General features: G+C 46.0%; 2 protein-coding genes across 5 annotated transcripts in view; both read right to left on the bottom strand.

Moving 5' to 3' along the window:
- TJP2 (tight junction protein 2) overlaps positions 1–7,071 on the bottom strand; it is a 134,183-nt gene extending 127,112 nt beyond the window's left edge. The window contains exon 1 of one of the 2 annotated variants that reach the window (XM_019033800.4): positions 6,773–7,071. The gene's annotated coding sequence lies outside the window, so the exon portion shown is untranslated. Of the gene's footprint in view, positions 1–5,665; positions 5,683–6,772 lie in introns of those variants that run through there. The other variant, XM_063696443.1, reaches the window with a different exon arrangement.
- A 3,739-nt stretch (positions 7,072–10,810) lies between these two features.
- FXN (frataxin) overlaps positions 10,811–20,596 on the bottom strand; it is an 88,079-nt gene continuing 78,293 nt past the window's right edge. For 2 of the 3 annotated variants that reach the window (XR_010130232.1, XR_010130233.1), the window contains exon 7: positions 15,321–16,633. The gene's annotated coding sequence lies outside the window, so the exon portion shown is untranslated. Of the gene's footprint in view, positions 11,079–15,320; positions 16,634–20,596 lie in introns of those variants that run through there. The other variant, XR_010130234.1, reaches the window with a different exon arrangement.

The raw sequence follows: 20,596 nt of genomic DNA, 5'->3' as shown, positions 1-20,596 counted from the left end.
GAAGTAAAAACCAAAATCACACACCAACTAGCGTGGTTAAAATTTAAAAAGACAGACAACAGTAATAATGTATGTGGATGCAGACATGAAATTGGAACCCCAAATACCTGGCTGGTGGGACTGTAGAAGAATACGGCCACTCTAAAAAACAGTATGGCAATTCCTGAAAATATTAAATATGGAGTTACCATATATTTTCCACTTCTAGGTATGTACTCAAGCAAATGAAAATATATGTCCACATAAAAACTTGTACATGAGTGTTCATAGCAACATTATTCATAATAGCCAGAAAGCAGAAACAATCCAGATGCCCATAATGGATGAATGGATAAGCAAACTATGACATGTCCATGCAATGGATGATTATTCAGCAATAGAAAGAATAAAGTACTGGCCTGGCATGATGGCTCACACCTATAATCTTAGCACTTTGGGAGGCCGAGACAGGAGGACTGCTTGAGACCAGAAGTTCAAGGCTGCAGCAGTGAACCATGATTGTGCCACTGCACTCCAGCCTGGGCAACAGAGCAAGATCCTGACTCAAAAAAAAAAAAAAAAAAAAAAGAACAGATACATACTACAATGTACATAAGCCTTTAGTTTTTGTTTTTGTAGACGGGTTTCACCATGTTGCCCAAGACTCAGGTGATCCTCCCACCTCGGTCCCCCAAAGGAGTGGGATTACTGGCGTGAACCACAGCTCCCGTAGATAAACCTTGCAAACATGCTAAGTGAAAGAAGCCAGACAATGAAGGGCCACATGGTCTATGATTCCATTTATATAAAATGTTCAGAATAGGCTAATCTATAGGGACAGAAAGTAGATTCCTGGTACCCTGGTCAGGGGTAGAGGGGGAATATTGACAGGAGCCAGCTAAGGGGTAGAGGGGGTTTATTGGGGAAAATGTTCTTTGGGGGGGCATTAAAAACATCTTTTTTTTTTTTTTTTTTGAGAGAAGATCTTACTGTGTCGCCCAGGCTAGAGCCCAGTGGCATGATCATAGCTTGGCGAAGCCCCGATCTCTTGGGCTCAAGTGATCCCCCAACTCAGCCTCCTGAGTAGCTGGGACTATAGGCATAAACTACCACGCCCAGCTAATTTTTAAAGTTTTTGTAGAGACGGGTCTCCCTTGCGGCCGGGCGCGGTGGCTGACGCCTGTAATCCCAGCACTTTGGGAGGCTGAGGCGGGCGGATCACAAGGTCAGGAGATGGAGACCATCCTGGCTAACATGGTGAAACCCCGTCTCAACTAAAAATACAAAAAATTAGCCGGGCGTGGTGGCGGGCACCTGTAGTCCCAGCTACTCAGGAGGCTGAGGCAGGAGAATGGCGTGAACCCGGGAGGCAGAGCTTGCAGTGAGCCGAGATCGCACTACTGCACTCCAGCCTGGGCGACAGAGTGAGACTTCGCCTCAAAAAAAAAAAAAAAAAAGAGACAGGGTTCTCCCTATGTTGCCCAGGCTGGACTTGAACTCCCAGGCTCAAGCAATCCTTCCACCTCAGCCTCAGCCTTCCAAACTGCTGGGATTACAGGCATGAGCTACCACATCTAGCCTTGAAAATGTCTTAATATTGACAGTGGTGATGGTTAACAACTCCACAAATATACTAAAAGACATTGAATTGTAGACTAAATAAGTGAATTGTATAGTATGTGAATTATATCTCAATGTAACTGTTTAAAACAAAAATGGCCAAAGCTAAAAGAGAATTATAAACAGCCTCAGTTAACTAAAAAGTACACTGAAAAGTGCTAGGTAAATTTATGGCTTTTTCTGTTTCCTTTGCATTATAAATTTCTCCCAAATGGAGGTGAGTAGCCTTTGTTATCATTTTACATTTTACAAGCCCTTGTACAAATAAGGTCTATTTGAGTCTTCACTATAATTCAGGAGCAAGATAATTATTTCCTTTATTTTATATACCAGCATGTGGCAGCTTCGAGCTTATGAGATTTACTGTGGTTCATTCAGCTGGTTGTAGCAGAGGTCAGTTCTTCCACACCTAAATCCTGGGTCCTTTCTTTTACACTGTGTGGCATTTCAGGGTGCCAGGTAGGTACTGTCATGCAGAGATGACACTTCTGACCCATCTCAATAAGAAAATGCCCACGACTTGATTTTCTGGGGAGCTGGCCCAGCCAACCTAAGACCCCATTCAAGTATAATCTAACTCATCAGAGGTCTCAAGGTACCATGAAAAGAACCTTTGGCTCTTGAGTCCTTTGCTCTTTTGAAATTTATTTCCATTTTGGCTCATCTTTTTATTTGCTTCAGGGCCTAGCACAGTACCTGATGTTCCAAAAGATTTGCATGAAGAATTTATGAATACTGTACATAGCTGGTCATGAATTACATCTCAATATAACTGCTGGAGGTGAAGGGGAGTGAGTAGGTAGGAATTTCTTATTCTACAATGGGAGGACCAGGAAAAGAACCATGGTTTCATGCAAGAAGACCCAAAGTGGCCTCAATTTTCTCTTCCGTAAAATGAGAAAAAAAGAAATACCATGCTCAAGGTTGTTGTAAAGATTTAACGACAGTATATCTGAAAATCCCTGTTTCACAATGGGTACACAACTAATGTTCATTAATGCTAAATAAAATACTAGTCCAGTACCTTGATATCTCCTATGGAGACCAGTAGTTCTGGACACTGGGGATTCTAAAGTTCAGTGATGATCAATATCAAAAGGTGCTAATTAGACTTGCCAAACTTGAACTGTCTACCTAATTATAAGAAAGAAACTATTGTTAATTTTATTTCATGTTGTATATAAAATTGTGTTATCTTGTAACTTCAGATTAATTTTATATCTTGGTTTGCACTCACATTCGAGTGTGTGTGTGTGCATGTGTGTTTATTCTAGTGACCCCCAAACCTAATTACATATCAGAATCAAGGTGGGCCAGGTGCAATGGCTCATGCCTGTAATCTCAGCACTTTGGAAGGTGGAAGCCAAGGTGGGCAGATCACTTGAGGCCAGGAGTTCAAGACCAGCCTGGCCAACATGGACAAATCCCATCTCTACTAAAAATTAGCTGGGCATTGTGGTGCATGCCTATAGTCCCAGCTGCTTGGGAGGCTCAGGCACGAGAATTGCTTGAACCCAGGAGGCAGAGGTTGCAGTGAGCTGAGATGGCACCAGTGCACTCCAACCCGGATAAGAGTTAGACTCTGTCTCAAAAAAAAAAAAAAAAATCACTCAGGGTGCTATTAAACGCACACATTGTAGTATAAAGACTTTGACTTGGCCGGGCGCAGTGGCTCACACCTGTAATCCTAGCACTTTTGGAGGTCGAGGTGGGTGGATCACCTGAGGTCAGGAGTTTGAGACCGGCCTGACCAACATGGAGAAACCCCATCTCTACTAAAAATACAAAAATTAGCTAAGCGTGGTGGCACATGCCTGTAATCCCAGCTACTTGGGAGGCTGAGGCAGGAAAATCGCTTGAACCTGGGAAGCAGAGGTTGCAGTAAGCCAAGATCGCGCCACTGCACTCCAGCCTGGGTGACAAGAGTGAAACTCTGTCTCAACAACAACAAAAAAAGAGTTTGACTTAATAAATCTGGAATATTTGGAGAGTTTCCATTTTTATTAAGCTACCAGGTGATTCCCCAAACATCACTGAATCACTGATAAAACCATTCACTGGACATTTTCTAAGAAATGTTTTCTCATGTAGATTGCAAAATGCATCCATTTACCAAATAAAACTCTGAACTATATTGTTATTTCAGAAGAGAACATACTATAGGAGGGTAAACCTTTTCTCTCTTGCCTTACTAGAATTAAAAGGAAGTGATAACATTCTGAAAGTCTGTGAATGCAGGAATCTTCTTAAGAGAGAATGTTCTGCCAAATCTTGCCATTTGAATTATCTTCATTCACCATTTCAAAGGGACTTTTCAATCAAAGGAAGCTGTAAATTCTTACTACAAGTTGATAACCTCATTGTGATGAAAGTCGTAACACAAGAAGAGGCAAGGGTCAAGAAAAAATAGCGGGGGCTCACACCTGTAATCCCAACACTTTGGGAAGCCAAGGCGGGAGGATGGCTTAAAGCCAGGAGTTCAAGACTAGCCTGGGCAGCAAAGCGAGAACCCGATCTACAGAAAAAAAAATAATAATAATTTAAACTAGCCTCTACAAAAATAAACAAAATTAGCCAGGCATGGTAGTTTGCACCTGTAGTCCCAGCTACTTGGGAGGCTGAGGTGGGAGGATCACTTGAGCCTGAGAGGTTGAAGCTGCAGTGAACCAAGATTACACCACTGCACTCCAGCCTGGAAACACAGCAAGACTCTGTCTCAAAAAATAAAATAAGGCTGGGCGCCGTGGCTCAGGCCTGTAATCCCAGCACTTTGGAAGGCCGAGGTGGGCGGATCACGAGGTCAGAAGATCAAGACCATCCTGGCTAACACGGTGAAACCCCGTCTCTACTAAAAAAAAAATTTCAAAAAAATTAGCCGGGCGTGGTGGCGGGTGCCTATAGTCCCAGCTACTCGGGAGGCTGAGGCAGGAGAATGGCGTGAACCTGGGAGGTGGAGCTTGCAGTGAGCCGAGATCGCGCCACTGCACTCCAGCCTGGGCGACAGAGCGAGACTCCGTCTCAAAATAAACAAATAAATAAAATAAAATAAAATAAAATAATTAAAAAACAAAAACAAACTAAACCCAATATCAACAGGACACCTAAAATGAGGCCAGTTAAAAGAATCGCAGAGTTACAGATCATCAGGCATCTATGCCTAGTTAATTAGAGCAGGTTGAGCACTGGGTAACTCCATTCCATTTCAGTCAAAATAGGAAACGCTTGAAGGTTTATAGTTGTCTCTATTAAAGAAAGTACGTGCACTCTAAGAACCTTGAGCTATAGTGCTTTGTCTACCCAGGAATTCCCAAATGTTTGTTCATATTCTGCCAGCGTGATTCTACTACACATTTACTATACATTCTCTTATTTTTTGAGACATTTACTGTACATTCTTAGTCAACATCTTCTGTTCCCTCCAAAAAATATAATAATAATTAAAAGTATCCAGAAGCCCAGAGGCTGGGGAAAGGGGAAAATAGGGTATTCTAATGGCTTGCTGTTTGGGATGATGAAAAAGTTCTGGAAATGGGTAGTGGTGATGGTGGCACAACATTGAATTAAGGGTCCATTTTTAAATGGTTAAAATAGTACATTTTATTTTATGTATATTTTACCACAGAATCAAAAACATCACCGGCCAGTATGTTAATCACATATCCTGTCACCCTGGGGTGCAGGTGCTCTAACCCATGCGGCTGTAGAGTGTCCTGGTGGGTAAAACAAAGATTCAAATACATAACTGGATGGAAATGTAAAGCACTCCTTGACAATGGACAGAAAACTTCACTCCAACATACCTAGGCCAGTACTTCTCAGACGTTAATGTGCAAACGGATCCCTTGGGTGATCCTGATTCAGCAGATCTGGGTGGGGCCTGAGATCCTGCATTTCAAAAGGCCGCCAGGTAATGCACCCGTGACCTTACTTAAAGTGGCAAGACACCTGAACACTTGAAAGTACCCAGAATGTCACCCTATCACCAACTAGAATAACAGGCTCCTCACCAGGAAACGAAGAGGATAGGTAGTATCTCTCAAGTGGATTGGTTAAGGGCTTAACTTACCTACCGACCACGTTTGTGGAAATGCGTTCAGAAACCTGGACAGAAGACCTGCCTGCGGAGGCCTCCCTACCGAACTCGCCCACCTCTGGGACTGGGAAGCAGCCACAGACAGATACTCAGTTGCGCAGAAAGCCCTCGTGCAAACTTCAAAATAGTCTTGAAAATGCCCTTCTCAAGCTCGAAGAATGCCTGGAATTCAGTGGCCTTTTTCCAACATAAAGATCTCCAACTCGGTTTTGACTGAGAGCTCCCTATAGAAGAACCTTGCAATGCAGCCCTGGGAAACTTACAACGCCCTGTATATGCTGACAAGCTCGGCCCCTCCCTTACAAATGGGTCAGAAAGTGAAAATTTTTTTGTTGTTTAAATGTTTTCTAAGTCTCTGCTAGGCGGAGGAGATCCCCGTTTTGCGGACCACGCGGGCAGGGCGAGCACCCCCAGGGCTGTACGGTCAAGCTTTCTGGAGTGCGGAGTTTTCAAGCCCCGCGGCGGAGGCTCAGCGGGCACTCAAGCAGCCCCACCAGCTTCCAATAACCAGCGCCGCGCTCCGCCCGCGTCACTCCAAGGCACCGGCTCCTGCCCCCACCCGATGCAGTTGGCTGCGCCAACAGAAATTCAAAGGCCCTTTTAATCGGGTAAAAGAGAAGCTCAGCAGAAAGTGAAACAGTTTCCATCCCTTGAGTGAAAGGGTGCCAGGCCAGGGAGAAGAAAAAAGGTGGCTCCCAGACACCTGTGGCTGCCGCAGGTGCGTGTTCAGGCACACCTGTTGATGATTCCCCCAGAGAGACCCTGTGAGGCGCTGCCGCCCCGGGGGCGATGAGGAAGCAGGGAAAAAGTAAATGCCCGACGAAGTACACAGCGCACTCTGCAGAGAAACCTAGGGGATGTCAACCCCTGTTTACTCGCGCTGCCCCTCACCCCGCCTGCACAAACGACCCAGGGCAGCAGCGCGAATTCGCGCCCACCAAATCATTCCCTGGCCAAAGTCGGGACAGGAGGGAAGGCATCCCGGCGACGCCTGGGCACAGGCTGCCGCGCCTCGGCGGCTCTCCCGGGGCGTGCGGCAGGCAGCACCTGGGCCGGGGAGGGAGAGAGGAGGGTACTTGCCTAGAGCCGGTGGCGGCCGCGGCCGGCGGTGTCGGGCGCTGGGCGAGGGCGAAGGCGGCTCTCCGGGGCGCTGGGCGGCGCGGCGCTAGCTGCTGGGCTGGTGTCCCCCTGCGCTCCCTGCGCGCGTCGCTGGCTGCACTTCACCCGAGCCGGAGTGCGGGAAGCTCCCCGGGATGGGAGGGCGCCAGCGGCCTCCGCGGCTGCTCCCGTATATTATTGTGACTCGGGCTATTTCCTGTTTAGAGGTTTGAGAGAAGTGGAAAAAAAATCCAGGGTGGGGGCAGGGGGAGTCGGGCGGTGGCGAGCCAGAGAGCAGCGGCGGGGAGGGGAAGGAGGTGGGCGGCGGCTGTCACCTGCTTCCTTGAGACCGGAGGGTTCTGGGCGCGCGAGCCCCGGGAGGGAGACGCAGCTGCTCGCAGCGCTACTTTGGGGTGTCGGGAAAGGCGGAGAGGGTGGGCCTGCACGCACGCCACTCAGCAGTGGGGCAGGGGCCGCGGCTGCCTGGGAGACCTTTGTCACTGGAGCCCGCGCGCCTACTTTGCCGCCTCTTTTCTTCTACATAGAACTGCAGCTGAGCTTCCTCCCAGAGCGGGTTCAAGAGGAATTTGCTGGGCTTCTTTCTCTATTCGTGCCCAGGTCCGCTTCCTAATCCTTTCCAGGGTCTGGGCAAGGAGGATGTCAGCTCCTCTACACTTCAAAGCCCCCGGGAAGCATGGTTGTGGGCCACTGTGGGTGCGTGGGGGGCTCTTGGGAGGGGAGGTGACTGCTTTTATTGGGGGGTGTGAGAAAACTTAATGATTTTAGTGTAAAGTTAACTTTTACGACCCGCTTCCGTTCCCCTCCCCCGCCAGCCTCACCCTTAGCCGGGATCACTGGGTCTGAGGCCCCCATCCGGAAATACCGGTTCCTCCACCCGGACAATAGGTGAGGGCGGGAGCGCTACCCAGAGAGCCTGCTTAGTCACCTCGGGAGCCTCTGCTCAGTCGGGAGGGCAGAACCCTGCCAGTGCCCAGGCCTCCACCTGGCAAGCAGGTGCCCCTTCTGTTTAACGTGGCCCTGTTAAAAACCCTGGGAAGGGAATGGGAACTTAGTGCTTAATCGGTAGAGTTTCAATGTGGGATGACAAAAAGTTCTGGAGACCGAGAGTGGGGATGTTTGCACAACATTGTTAATATACCTAATAATGCTGTAACCGCCCAGTGGGTCCACCTTACCCGCTGCGTAGACGGCCGATTTGTCAAGACAGGGGAATTCCAATGGCGAAAAGAGTAATTCACGCAGAGCCAGCTGTGCGGGAGACCGGAGTTTTATTATTGCTCAAATCAGTTTCTTCGGGCATTCGGGGATCAGATTTTGTTTGGTTGGTTTTCGGGTTTCTTTTGTTTTGTTTGAGACCGAGTTTCGCTCTTGTCGCCCAGACTGCAGTGCAGTGGCACGGGCAATCTCGGCCCACTGCAACCTTCGCCTGAGTTCAAGCGATTGTCCCGCCTCAGCCTCCTGAGTAGCTGGGATTAGGGGCGCCCGCCACCACGCCCAGCTAATTTTAGTAGTTTTAGTGGAGAAGGATCTCACCACGTTGGCCAGGCTGGTCTCAAACTCCTGACCTCAGGTGATCCACCCGCCTCGCATCCCAAAGTGCTGGGATTACAGGCATGAGCCACCGCAACCCGCCCTGAGTTTTTAAAGATAATTTGGCGGGTAGGGGCTTGAGAAGTGGGGAGTGCTGATTGGTTAGGTTGGAGATGGAATCAGGCGGGGGTCGAAGTTAGGTTTTCATATGTCTTCTGTTCCTATCTGCGATGGCAGAACTGGTTGGGCCAGGTTACTGGTCTAGGTGGTGTCAGCTGATCCATCCAGTGCAGGGTCTGCAAAATATCTCAAGCACTGCTCTTAGGTTTTACAATAGTGATGTTATCCACAGGAGCAAATTTGGAGAGGTTCAGACTCTTGGATCCGGAAGCAGCAAGACCCCTAAATTGCAATTTCTAATCTTGTAGCTAATTTGTTAGTCCTGCAAAGGCAGACTGGACTCCAGGCAAGAAGGGAGTCTTTTCAGGAAAGGGCTGTTAGCAATTTTGTTTCAGAGTCAAATCATGAACGGAATTCCTTCCCAAAGTTAGTTCCGCCTACACCCAGGAATGAACAAGGACAGCTTAAGGGTTAGAAGCAAGATAGAGTCAGTTAGGTCTGATTTCTTTGACTGTCATAATTTCCTCAGTTATAGTTTTGCAAAGGCGGTTTCAGTGCCTTACACTGTACACTTAAAAATGGCTAAAACGGGCCGGGCTTGGTGGCTAACGCCTGTAATCCCAGTACTTTGGGAGGCTGAGGCGGGCGGATCACGAAGTTAGGAGATCGAGACCATCCTGGCTACCACGGTGAAACCCCGTCTCTACTAAAATACAAAAAAATTTAGCTGGGCGTGGTGGCGCGCGTGTAGTCCCAGCTACTCGGGAGGCTGAGGCAGGAGAATGGCGTGAACCCGGGAAAGGGAGCTTGTAGTAAGCCGAGATGGTGCCACTGCACTCCAGCCTGGGCGACAGGGCGAGACTCCTTCTCAAAAAAAAAAAAAAAAGTTAAAAAGGGCTGGGCTGGGTGGCTCAAACTGTACTCCCAGCACTTTGGGAGGCCGAGGCGGGTGGATCACTTGAGGTGAGGAGTTCAAGACCACCCTGGTCAACGTGGTGAAACCCCGTCTCCACTAAATACAAAAATTACCTAGGCCTGGTGGCGCATGCCTGTAATACCAGCTACTCAGAAGGCTGAGGCGGGAGAATTGCTTGAACCTGGGAGGCGGAGGTTGCAGTGAGCCGAGATCTTGCCATTGCACTGTGCACTCCAGCCTGGGCAACAGAGTGAGACTCCGTCTCAAACAAAAAATAAAAAATAAAAAAGTTAAAACGGTACATTTTATGCCATGTATATTTTACCACACACACAAAATCCTGGGTATCGATGCCATCACTCACGCCAGACAACTTTGCTTAGGACTGCCAAACTCTTCCCCACCCAAACTTTCGCCAGAAGTAATAGAATGGATAACAGTACTTTTTATAAAACTCAGGTTCAGGCCTGACATAGTGGCTCACGCCTGTAATCCCAGCGTTTTGGGAGGCCAAGGTGGGCAGATCACGAGGTCAGGAGTTCGAGACCAGCTTGGCCAATATGGTGAAACCCCGTCTCTACTAAAAGTACAAAATTAGCCAAGCGTGATGGTGCGTGCCTGTAATGCCAGCTACTTGGGAGGCTGAGTCAGGAGGATTGCTTGAACCTGGGAGGCAGAGGTTGCAGTGAGCTGAGATTGTGCTGCTGCACTCCAGCCTGGTGACAGAGCAAGACAGTGTCTCAAAACAAAACAAAAACTCATTTTCATTTAGGTTAGACTTCTGATGATACCCATCAACAACTTATTTCAACAAGAGGGAAGATCAAGCCTGAAGAACACTGCAATTTTAAGAAAGATGAACAATAATTTGTCAGAAACTAGGGTATTAACAAAGTAATAAAAGTGTATGTAGGATGCTACTGTTACCTAGGAAAGCAGAAACACACGTAAGTGCATTTGCTTTTTTTTTTTTTTGGAAGGATAAATTATTAAATAAAATGGAAACCTATAAGGGAGGGAGGGACCAGGATGGAAGGACAAGGATCGAAGCTAGACTTCTCAGAATATACCATATTTTGGCCAGGTGCGGTGGCTCATGCCTGTAATCCCAGCACTTTGGGAGGCCGAGGCGGGTGGATCATGAGGTCAGGAGTTCAAGACCAACCTGGCCAAGATGGTGAAACCCTGTCTCTACTAAAAATACAAAATCATTACAAATACTAAAAATACAAAAAAAAATTACCCAGGCATGGTGGTGGGCACCTGTAATCCCAGCTACTCAGGAGGCTGAGGCAGAGAATTGCTTGAACCCGGGAGGCAGACATTGCAGTGAGCCAAGGTCGCGCCACTGCACTCCAGCCTGGGTGACAGAGCAAGACTCCGTCTCAAAAAAAAAAAAAAAAAAAAAAAGAATATACTGTGTTTTGTGGATTTGACTTTGGAATGATATAAATGTTTTTTACATTCTTATGAAACAAAATTAAATTTAAAAAAAGCAAAATGCAACACATGAATGCTGGTATCAAGTTGGTAGCTTAACAGTGTGAAGGAAAATTATATAAAGTGATTTTAAAACACAATTATTGCCAGGAGCAATGGCTCACCCTGTAATCCCAGCACTTTGGGAGGCCGAGCTGGCCGGATCACCTGACGTCAGGAGTTGGAGACCAGCCTGGTCAACATGGAGAAGCCCCATCTCTACTAAAAAAAATACAAAAATTAGCCGAGTGTGGTGGCACATGCCTGTAATCCCAGCTACTCAGGAGGCTGAGGCAGGACAATCACTTGAACCAGGGAGGCAGAGGTTGCAGTGAGCCCAGATCAGGCCGCGGCACTCCAGCCTGGGCAATAGAGGCAGACTCTGTCTCAAAAGAAAACAAAAAACCACACACAGATGCAATTAATTATTTGGGCTGGACAAAGGGCTCATGCTCTTGATCCCAGCACTTTGGGAGGCCGAGTTGGGCAGGTCACTTGACACCAGGAGTTTGAGACCAGCCTGGTCAACAGGCCATCTCTACTAAAAATACAAAAAATAAGGCCAGGCGCAGTGGCTGAAGCTTGTAATCGCAGCACTTTGGGAGGCCAAGGCAGGAAGATCATGAGATCAGGAGTTCGAGACCAGCCTGACCAACATGGTGAAACCCCGTCTCTACTAAAGATACATTAGCCGGGTGTGGTGGTGCCTGCCTATAATCCCAGCTACTCAGGAGGCTGAGGCAGGAGAATCACTTGAACCGGGAGGCGGAGGTTGCAGTGAGCCAAGATCATGCCATTGCACTCCAGCCCGAGCGACAGAGCCAGACTCCATCTCTAAATAAATAAAGTAAAAATACAAAAATTAGCCAGGTGTGGAGGCTGAGGCACGAGAATTGCTTGAGCCCAGGAGGTGGAGGTTGCAGTAAGCCGAGATCGCACCACTGAACTCCACTTCAGCCTGGATGACTGAGCAAGAAAATCCACAATTATTTGACTCTACAGCCTTTGGGGATATAACTAAGGACAAAGAGAACTTTAAGAAAAAAAACTATAACCTTTTTGAATAATCATAATGTTAGCAGTAATTATGTTAATATCCTTAGATATCAATATTTTTCTTTTTTCTTTTTTTTTTTTCTGTTTTTGAGACAGAGTCTCGCTCAGTCGCCCAGGCTGGAGTACAGTGGCATGATCTTGGTTCACTGCAAGCTCCGCCTCCCGGGTTCACCCCATTCTCCTGCCTCAGCCTCCCAAGTAGCTGGGACTACAAGTGCCCGCCACCACGCCTGGCTAATTTTTGTATTTTTAGTGGAGATGAGGTTTCACCAGTTGGCCAGGTGGTCTTGATCTCCTGACCCCGTGATCCGCCCACCTCGGCCTCCCAAAGTGCTGGGATTACAGGCTTGAGCCACCATGCCCAGCCAAGACTTTTCAGTGTAAAAGATAAATATAAAATCAAAGAAGTTGAGCAATATTAAAATTTGAGTTGGAATTATTACTTATAACTCATGATGTACTTTTCTTAAAATAAATAAATAAAATTAATAAAGTCCAAGATCTACTCACTGAAAACAAACAATAACCAACCTGACAGGAATAGGTATCCTCAGATCCCACACTATGCTTTCAAAATACCATTTTCCCTTAAAAGGATCTACTTATCCTTGGAGACATGGTTGATAATAGGTCTAGAGTAAGATGAATGCCAAATAAGCCTGGAATATCTTGCCAATTCAGAAAGCAAGGAAGCACTCAGAAACAAATTTATTTGAAATGTCATCTGGAACCAATTTGTAGAAACTCCTGCTGGCCAAAGTGGAATAAATTTGAGCATCAATAAGAAAAATCACAGCAATAAATTGAGACATATCAAATATTTGTATATCCATGAGTCATAATGATACTTTTTTAAAAATCTTAATTGCTCAACTTTGGAAATACAATAGAACTAATTCATTATTTTGAAAGCTAGCAAATGGTAAATAAAGGAAAAGAATTGCACATTTTGCCTGCCTTTTCTGGATCTAACATTTCTTATGTACCATTTCAGATCTTCTTGGCCTTACCTATCTTATTCCAGCCACTACTGCAGCAACAAGTTCCGGGGGGCCTCTGACCAGCTTCATGCAGGGACAACCCTTAAAAACCTTACCACTTGGTTGGCTGGGCATGGTGGCTCATGCCTGTAATCCCACCACTTTGGGAGGCCGAGGCGGGCAGATCACGAGGTCAGGAGATCGAGACCACCCTGGCCAACATGGTGAAACCCCGTCTCCACTAAAAATACAAAAATTAGCTGGGTGTGGTGGCACGCGCCTGTTAGTCCCAGCTACTTGGCAGGCTGAGGCAGGAGAATCACTTGAACCCGGGAGGCGGAGGTTGCAGTGAGCTGAGATCACACCATTGCACTCCAGCCTGGGCGACAGAGCGAGACTCCATCTCAAAAAAAAAAACCAAAAAACAAAAAACATTACCATTTGGCCAGACACAGTGGCTCATGCCTGTAACTCCAGCACTTTGGGAGGCCTAGGCTGGTGGGTTCCTGTAATCCCAGCTACTAAGGAGGCTGAGGCAGGAGAATCGCTTGAACCTGGGAGGCAGAGGTTGCAGTGAGCCGAGATCGTGTCATTGCACTCCAGCCTGGGTGACAAGAGCAAGACTCCAACTCAAAAAACAAAACAAAACAAAATCCTTACCTCTTACCTCCCATTCCAGGGGTTCTCTCTTAATGACAGTGTGGGGATCTATGGAAGCTATCAGGGTGCCCATGAACCCAGCACCCTGAAGTGTGGGTGAGTTAATGTTTCATGGTCTAACCTTTAATGAGTGGGGGACAGGAACTGATAAAACTTCCTCCCTTTTCCCTGCAAGATGAAGGAGCCCGAGACTCATTCTATACAACTCATATGGTCACACACAGCCAACCATTCAGGAACCTGAAGCAGCAGCCTATTCAGTAAGGCTCCCTTGAATTGTCTCTCCTGCTTCCCCATCCCTCACTTCTTTCCCTAGGATCACCACATTCTCCAGGCAAGCCTTTGTCTCTAGGCTCTGCTTCCTGGACGACCCAAGCTAAGATGTGTATGTACCACTTGTATCTCAGAGTAACTGAAGACTTGATGAGGGAATTATGTCAGCCAATAAATAAGGAATGACATTTGAATTACCAGCATTTTGTAAAACTCTAATAAAATAACAGATCCAGGTAGTGGTCATTGAATAGCCACTCACATCACAGAAAAGGAGATCACCAGGCATTATGTACCATCCGATAGAAATATACAACCACAAATGACATATTCTTGCCAAAAAGAGCAAACTAGTGTCTGAACCAGCATCTAGATCCAATTAACTGTTTAGAAAAACTCTTGAAATAGAGGAATGTGTTAAACAACACTACACTACTGCTAGGTACAATAAATGAAGTCCAGGATGTAAAAAACTCTAAAAGAAAAATCACTCAGGCTGGGTGTGACAGCCCCTGCCTATAAATCCCAGCACTTTGGGAGGCTGAGGCAGGAGGATCACGTGAGCATAGGAGTTCAAGATAAGCCTGGGCAAAATAGTGAGACCCTGTCTCAAAAAAAAAAAAAAAATTAGCCAGATGTGGTAGTGCATGCTGTGGTCCCAGCTGCTTGGGAAGATGGGGTGGGAGGATCACTTGAGCCCGGGAAGGTTGAAGCTGCAATGAGTTGTGATCGTGCCACTGCACTCCAGCCTGGATGAAAGAGTGAGACCCAGTCTCAAAAAAAAAAAAAAAAAAGAAAAAAGACAAATAGCCCAGTTTCCTCAACATGCAGCAAGGCATTAAAAAAGATAGAGGAGGCTGGGCGTGGTGGCTCACACCTGTAATCCCAGCGCTTTGTGAGGCCAAGGTGGGTGGATCATCTGAGGTCAGGAGTTGGAGACGAGCCTGACCAACATGGAGAAATCACATCTCTGCTAAAAATACAAAATTAGTCAGGCGTGGTGACACATGCCTGTAATCCCAGCTACTCAGGAGGCTGAGGCAGGAGAGGCAGAGGTTGTGGTGAGCCGAGATCGTGCCACTGCACTCCATCCTGAACAACAAAAGTGAAACGCTGTCTCAAAAAAAAAAAAAAAAAAAAAGATGGAGGAGAAACCTATAGACTAAAATACTTAAGAGAGATCAGTGAAATACAATGTGTAAATCTTGTTTGGGACTTGGGTTAAAAAAAAAAAAAACCTCTAGGAAAAATTATGAGATATTTGAAGAAATTCTATATTCTCTAAGTTGGTAAAAATTTTAGGAAAATTATTTAATGGCATGTTTTATTCACATACCACTGATTTAGTATATAGAGTTGATGTTGCTACTACATGTGTCTGAGTGGCATATTAATTTAATTTTTCTTTTTTTTTTTTTTTGAGACGGAGTCTCACTCTGCCACCCAGGCTGGAGCGCAATGGCACGATCTCGGCTCACTGCAACCTCCACCTCCCAGTTTCAAGAGATTATCCTGCCTCAGCCTCCCGAGTAGCTGGAATTACAGGCGCTGGCCACCACGCCCAGCTAATTTTTGTATTTTTAGTAGAGACGGGTTTTCGCCATGTTGGTCAGGCTGGTCTTGAACTCCTGACCTCAGGGGATTCACCCGCCTCACCCTCCCCAAAGTGCTGGGATTACAGGTGTGAGCCACTGCACCTGGCTTTTTTTTTTTTTTTCTTTTGAGACGGAGTCTCATTCTGTCGCCCAGGCTGGAGTGCAATGATGCTATCTTGGCTTGCTGCAAGCTCCGCCTCCCAGATTCACGCCATTCTCCTGCCTAAGCCTCCCGAGTAGCTGGAACTACAGGCACTTGTCACCTTGCCGGGCAAATTTTTTTGTATTTTTAGTAGCGACGTGGTTTCACCGTGTTAGCCAGGATGATCTCGATCTCTCCTGACCTCGAGATCTGCCCGCGTTAGCCTCCCAAAGTGCTGGGATTACAGGCATGAGCCACCACCGCGCCTGGCTTTTTTTTTTTTTTTTTTTAGAAGGAGTCTCCCTCTGTTTCCCAGGCTGGAGTGCAGTGGTGAGATCTCAGTTCACTGCAACCTCCGCCTCCCAAGTTCAAGTGATTCTCCTGCCTCAGCCTCTCGAGTAGCTGGGATTACAGGTACCTGCCACCATGCCCAGCTAATTTTTGTATTTTTAGTAGAGATGGGGGTTTCGCCATGTTGGCCAGGCTGGTCTGGAACTTCTGACTTCAAGTGATCGGCCTGCCTCAGCCTTCAAAAGAGCTGGGATTACAGGCATGAGCCACCGCACCCAATCTTGTTTAATTTCTTTCTGTATCTGAAATAAAAAGAACATTTCAAAGAAGAATTGGATTGTTCTGGAATGTGTTCAGATAGGAAGACAGGGACTCTGGCAAGCATAGGTGGTAACTGACATCTTTGTTTTTCTTGTCATTGTAGGTCCATGTTGTATGTATTTCTTTGTCTGTATTTTTCTGTAATCAGCAAAACAGCATTTTCCGTAGCTAATAAACATTTCCATTTTGACGACTGAGCATTGCAAAATCTGCCCAGGGAATAAAATGGGACGCCTCCTTGGGTTACAAGGGCAGTACTATGAAAAATGGCGCAGGAACTCTGAGTTCTGACTTGGTGCTCAGCAAAGCCTCCCTCCCTGCCACTGGCAGCAAGACAGTCCGGTAGAAGCAATCAAGCCTTTTTAAAAGACAAAGCTCTATTCTGTGCCTCTCGTGACAGGGAGCTCTTGTGTTCTGTGTCCTGAGGTCCTGAAATCAATACTGAGCTTCACCTGCAGTCTGGGCAAACAAGAATGGGAAAGAGTCAAATCAAAGTGGAAAGTGGAGCACTCGTTTTGACAGGACCAATGTTTTCATTTTCTTTTCGTTAGAAATGGGGTCTTGCTGTGTTGCCCAGGCTGGTCTTGAACTCCAGGGATCAAATGATCCTCCCACCTCAGCATCCTGAGTGGCTGGGACTACAGGCACCACCGTGCTGGGCAGGACCAGTGTTTTCTCTTTTTTTTTTTTAGACGGACTCATGCTCTGTCGCCCAGGCTGGAGTGCAGTGGCGCGATCCTCGGCTCACTGCAAGCTCCGCCTCCCAGGTTCACGCCATTCTTCTGCCTCAGCCTCCCGAGTAGCTGGGACTACAGGCGCCCGCCACCATGCCCAGCTAATTTTTTGTATTTTTAGTAGAGACGGGGTTTCACCGTGTTAGCCAGGATGGTCTCGATCTCCTGACCTTGTGATCCGCCCGTCTCAGCTTCCCAAAGTGCTGAGATTACAGGCGTGAGCCACCGCGCCCGGCCAGGACCATCGTTTTCTTTGTAATGGGGGTGATGTGGAGCCCCAAAAGGAGCCCTGTTGGCTTTGCCACCTGCTGCCTGTGTGATGTGAGTTATGCATTTAACTTCTCCGAGTCTCACTTCAGTCTCCTCACCCTTTGACTCAGCACTCCATTCTTAAGCATCTATCTCAAAAAACAATACTCACACAAGTATTGAAAAAGATAGGCTGGGCAGGGTGGCTCACGCCTGTAATCCCAGCACTTTGGGAAGCCTAGGCGGGTGGATCACCTGAGGTCAGGAGTTTGCTACCAGCCTGACCAACATGGTGAAATCCCATCTTTACTAAAAAATAATAATAATAATAATAATAATAAAATTAGCCAGACGTGGTGGCAGGTGCCTGTAATCCCACCTACTCGGGAGGCTGAGGCAGGAGAATCGCTTGAACTCCGGAGGTAGAGGTTGCAGTGAGCTGAGATCATGCCATTGCACTCCAGCCTGGGCAACGAGAGTGAAACTCCATCTCAAAAAAAAAAAAAAAAAGAAGGAAAGAAGTTCAAAAATGCTTATTCCTATGTATCTGAAATAGCAAAAATTAAAATTACATTTTTAGCCACCAAAAGAATGGCAGGATAAACAATGGTACGCTATATGATGTGTTAAATGTCTTTCTGTATGGACTATTCAGATGTTTGCTTTGGTTCCAAAATGAGTATCCAATTAGTTAAAATTACAAGTCTAAAACCCTTTCTCTAGGTTTTAACTTAACATGTTTGCTTGATTATTCTGTTTTATAAAAGTAGCATTTTTTCACTTACATTTTATTATACAATATTTGATATATATAAAATAAGTAACATCTCTGTAAGCTTAGGAGTATATAATAAAATGAATACATGAACCCACCAAACAATTTATGCATAAAGCATTGCCATTGCTTTTAAAGCTACCATGTGCCTTCCAAATCCTAAACCCATCTTCTCCATCCACTTCGAGGTAATCACCATCCTAAATTATGCATTCATTTAAAAAAAAAAACAGTTTTAACAAACATGTATGTCTTCCTAAACAATATGTTGTTTGGATTAGCTTGGTTTTGAGCTTCTTTATAAAAATGGAATCACACTCTATGTAGTCTTCTGCAACCAGCTCTTTTCACTGCAAATTATATTTCCAAGATTTATTCTGGTTGTTGGATATAGCTGTATTTCTTTTTTATTTATTTATTTATTTTTTGAGATAAAGTGTTACTCTGTTGCCCAAGCTGGAGTGCAGTGGCACAATCTCAGCTCACTGCAACCTCCAACTCCCAGGTTCAAGTGATTCTCCTGCCTCAGCCTCCCAAGTAGCTGGGACTACAGGCATGGGCCACCATGCCCAGCTAATTTTTGTATTTTTAATAGAGATGGGGTTTCACTATGTTGGCCAGGCTGGTCTTGAACTCCTGACCTTGTGATCTGCCCACCTCAGCCTCCCAAAGTGCTAGGATTACAGGTGTAAGCCACCATGCCCGACAGGGAAAATTTATTTTTATTTATTTATTTATTTTATTTTTATGTATTTATAAATAAATATATAAATTTTCCTTTGGATAAAAAGATGCCCACCTCCTAGGTGGATGATTACCTTCAATTTTATTTTATTTTATTTTGATTTTATTTTTGAGATGGAATCTCACTCACTCTGTCATCCAGGCTAAGTGCAGTGATGCCATCCTGGCTCACTGCAACCCCTGCCTCCCGTGTTCAGGCAATTCTCCTGCCTCAGCCTCACGAGTAGCTGGGATTGCAGATATGCACCACCACACCCAGCTAATTTTTTTATTTTTAGTAGAGACAGGATTTCACCATGATGACCAAGCTGGTCCCGAACTCCTGACCTCAGGTGATCCACCCACCTAAGTCTCCCAAAGTGCTGGGATTACAGGCGTGAGCCACCACTCTTGGCCAGACAACTACTTTCTTAGTGAACTTTAAAGAAAAGATTTCAGATGACGGCAAGATTAGATTTTGTATACCATAGGAGTGAGTCTTCTTTTCACTCACTAAGGAAATATATGTATCATTCCAGTAATTTGTGGATTTTGCATTCTAAGTATGTTTGAAGTCGCACAGCTACCAGCAAGTACATCTGGCTGGAACTCACTAAACCCTGTTTGTACTTAAATCGCTTCATAATTTCAAAAAGGGGTAACCATATAGCCCACCTCCCAGGATTACTAATTTGGTTTCTACCCATAGAAATTTGTACCTTCCACCCAGGTCAATTAAGTGGATTTTACATTCCTTTGGCTCTTATGATTTGGTAATGTCTTTCCTTCCTCTCTCCCTCCCTCTCTCTCTCTCTTTCTTTCTTTCTTTCAGACGAGAGTTTTGCTCTTGTTGCCCAGTGCAATGGTGCAATCGCAGCTAACTGCAACTTCCGCCTCCTGGGTTCAAGCGATTCTCCCGCTTTAGCCTCCCGAATAGCTGGGATTACAGGTATGCGCCACCACACCCAGCTAATTTTGTATTTTGAGTACAGACAGGGGTTTTTCCATGTTAGTCAGGCTGGTCTTGAACTCCTGACTTCAGGTGATCCGCCCATCTCGGCCTCCCAAAGTGCTGGGATTACAGGCATGAGCCACCGCGCCTTTTCTTTCTAATTCTTAAGACTTTGAGACTTGATGAGTTCTGCTTCTTTTCATATACTTCTCATGTTAAAACCACATAACCCTATCAAATATTAATGGCAGTCAATGAATGTGGTAACAACCTAGTGGAAAGTATATGGGCATTTATCAGTCTTTCCACTATTTGGTATGTTTGAAATTTTTTCCTTTTTTTTTTTTGGAGACAGAGTTTTGCTCTTGTTGCCCAGGCTGGAGTGCAATGGTGCGGTCTCTGCTCACCGCAACCTCCGCCTCCCGGGTTCAAACAATTCTCCTGCCTCAACCTCCCGAGTAGCTGGAATTACACGCATGTGCCACAACGGCGGCTAATTTTTTATTTTTAGTAGAGACAGGGTTTCTCCATGTTGGTAAGGCTGGTCTCGAACTCCCGACCTCAGGTGGTCCGCCCATCTCAGCCTCCCAAAGTGCTAGGATTACAGGCGTGAGCCACCGCGTCCGGCTGAAATTTTTTCTATATAAAAATTTGGGGATTCATCCCACCCGTGGCCAAGTCTACAGCATTGAATTCAACCCTCCCAAAACTGTGGGCATGGATGATCTAACTGGGGAGCCTCTCATTCAGCGTGAGGATGATAAACCAGAGACGGTTATCAAGAGACTAAAGGCTCATGAAACCCAAACAAAGCCAGTCCTGGAATATTACCAGAAAAAAGGGGTGTTGGAAACATTCTCTGGAACAGAAACCAACAAGATTTGGCCCTATGAATATGCTTTCCTACAAACTAAAGTTCCACAAACAAGCCAGAAATCTTCAGTTACTTCATGAGGAGAAATGTGTGTAACTATTAATAGTACGATGGG

The sequence above is a fragment of the Gorilla gorilla genome, chromosome 13 (genome assembly GCF_029281585.2).
Source record: "Gorilla gorilla gorilla isolate KB3781 chromosome 13, NHGRI_mGorGor1-v2.1_pri, whole genome shotgun sequence".
Taxonomy (NCBI): Eukaryota; Metazoa; Chordata; class Mammalia; order Primates; family Hominidae; genus Gorilla; species Gorilla gorilla.
The sequence above is the reverse complement of the archived record's forward strand: the minus strand, read 5'-3'. Positions and strand labels throughout refer to the sequence as shown.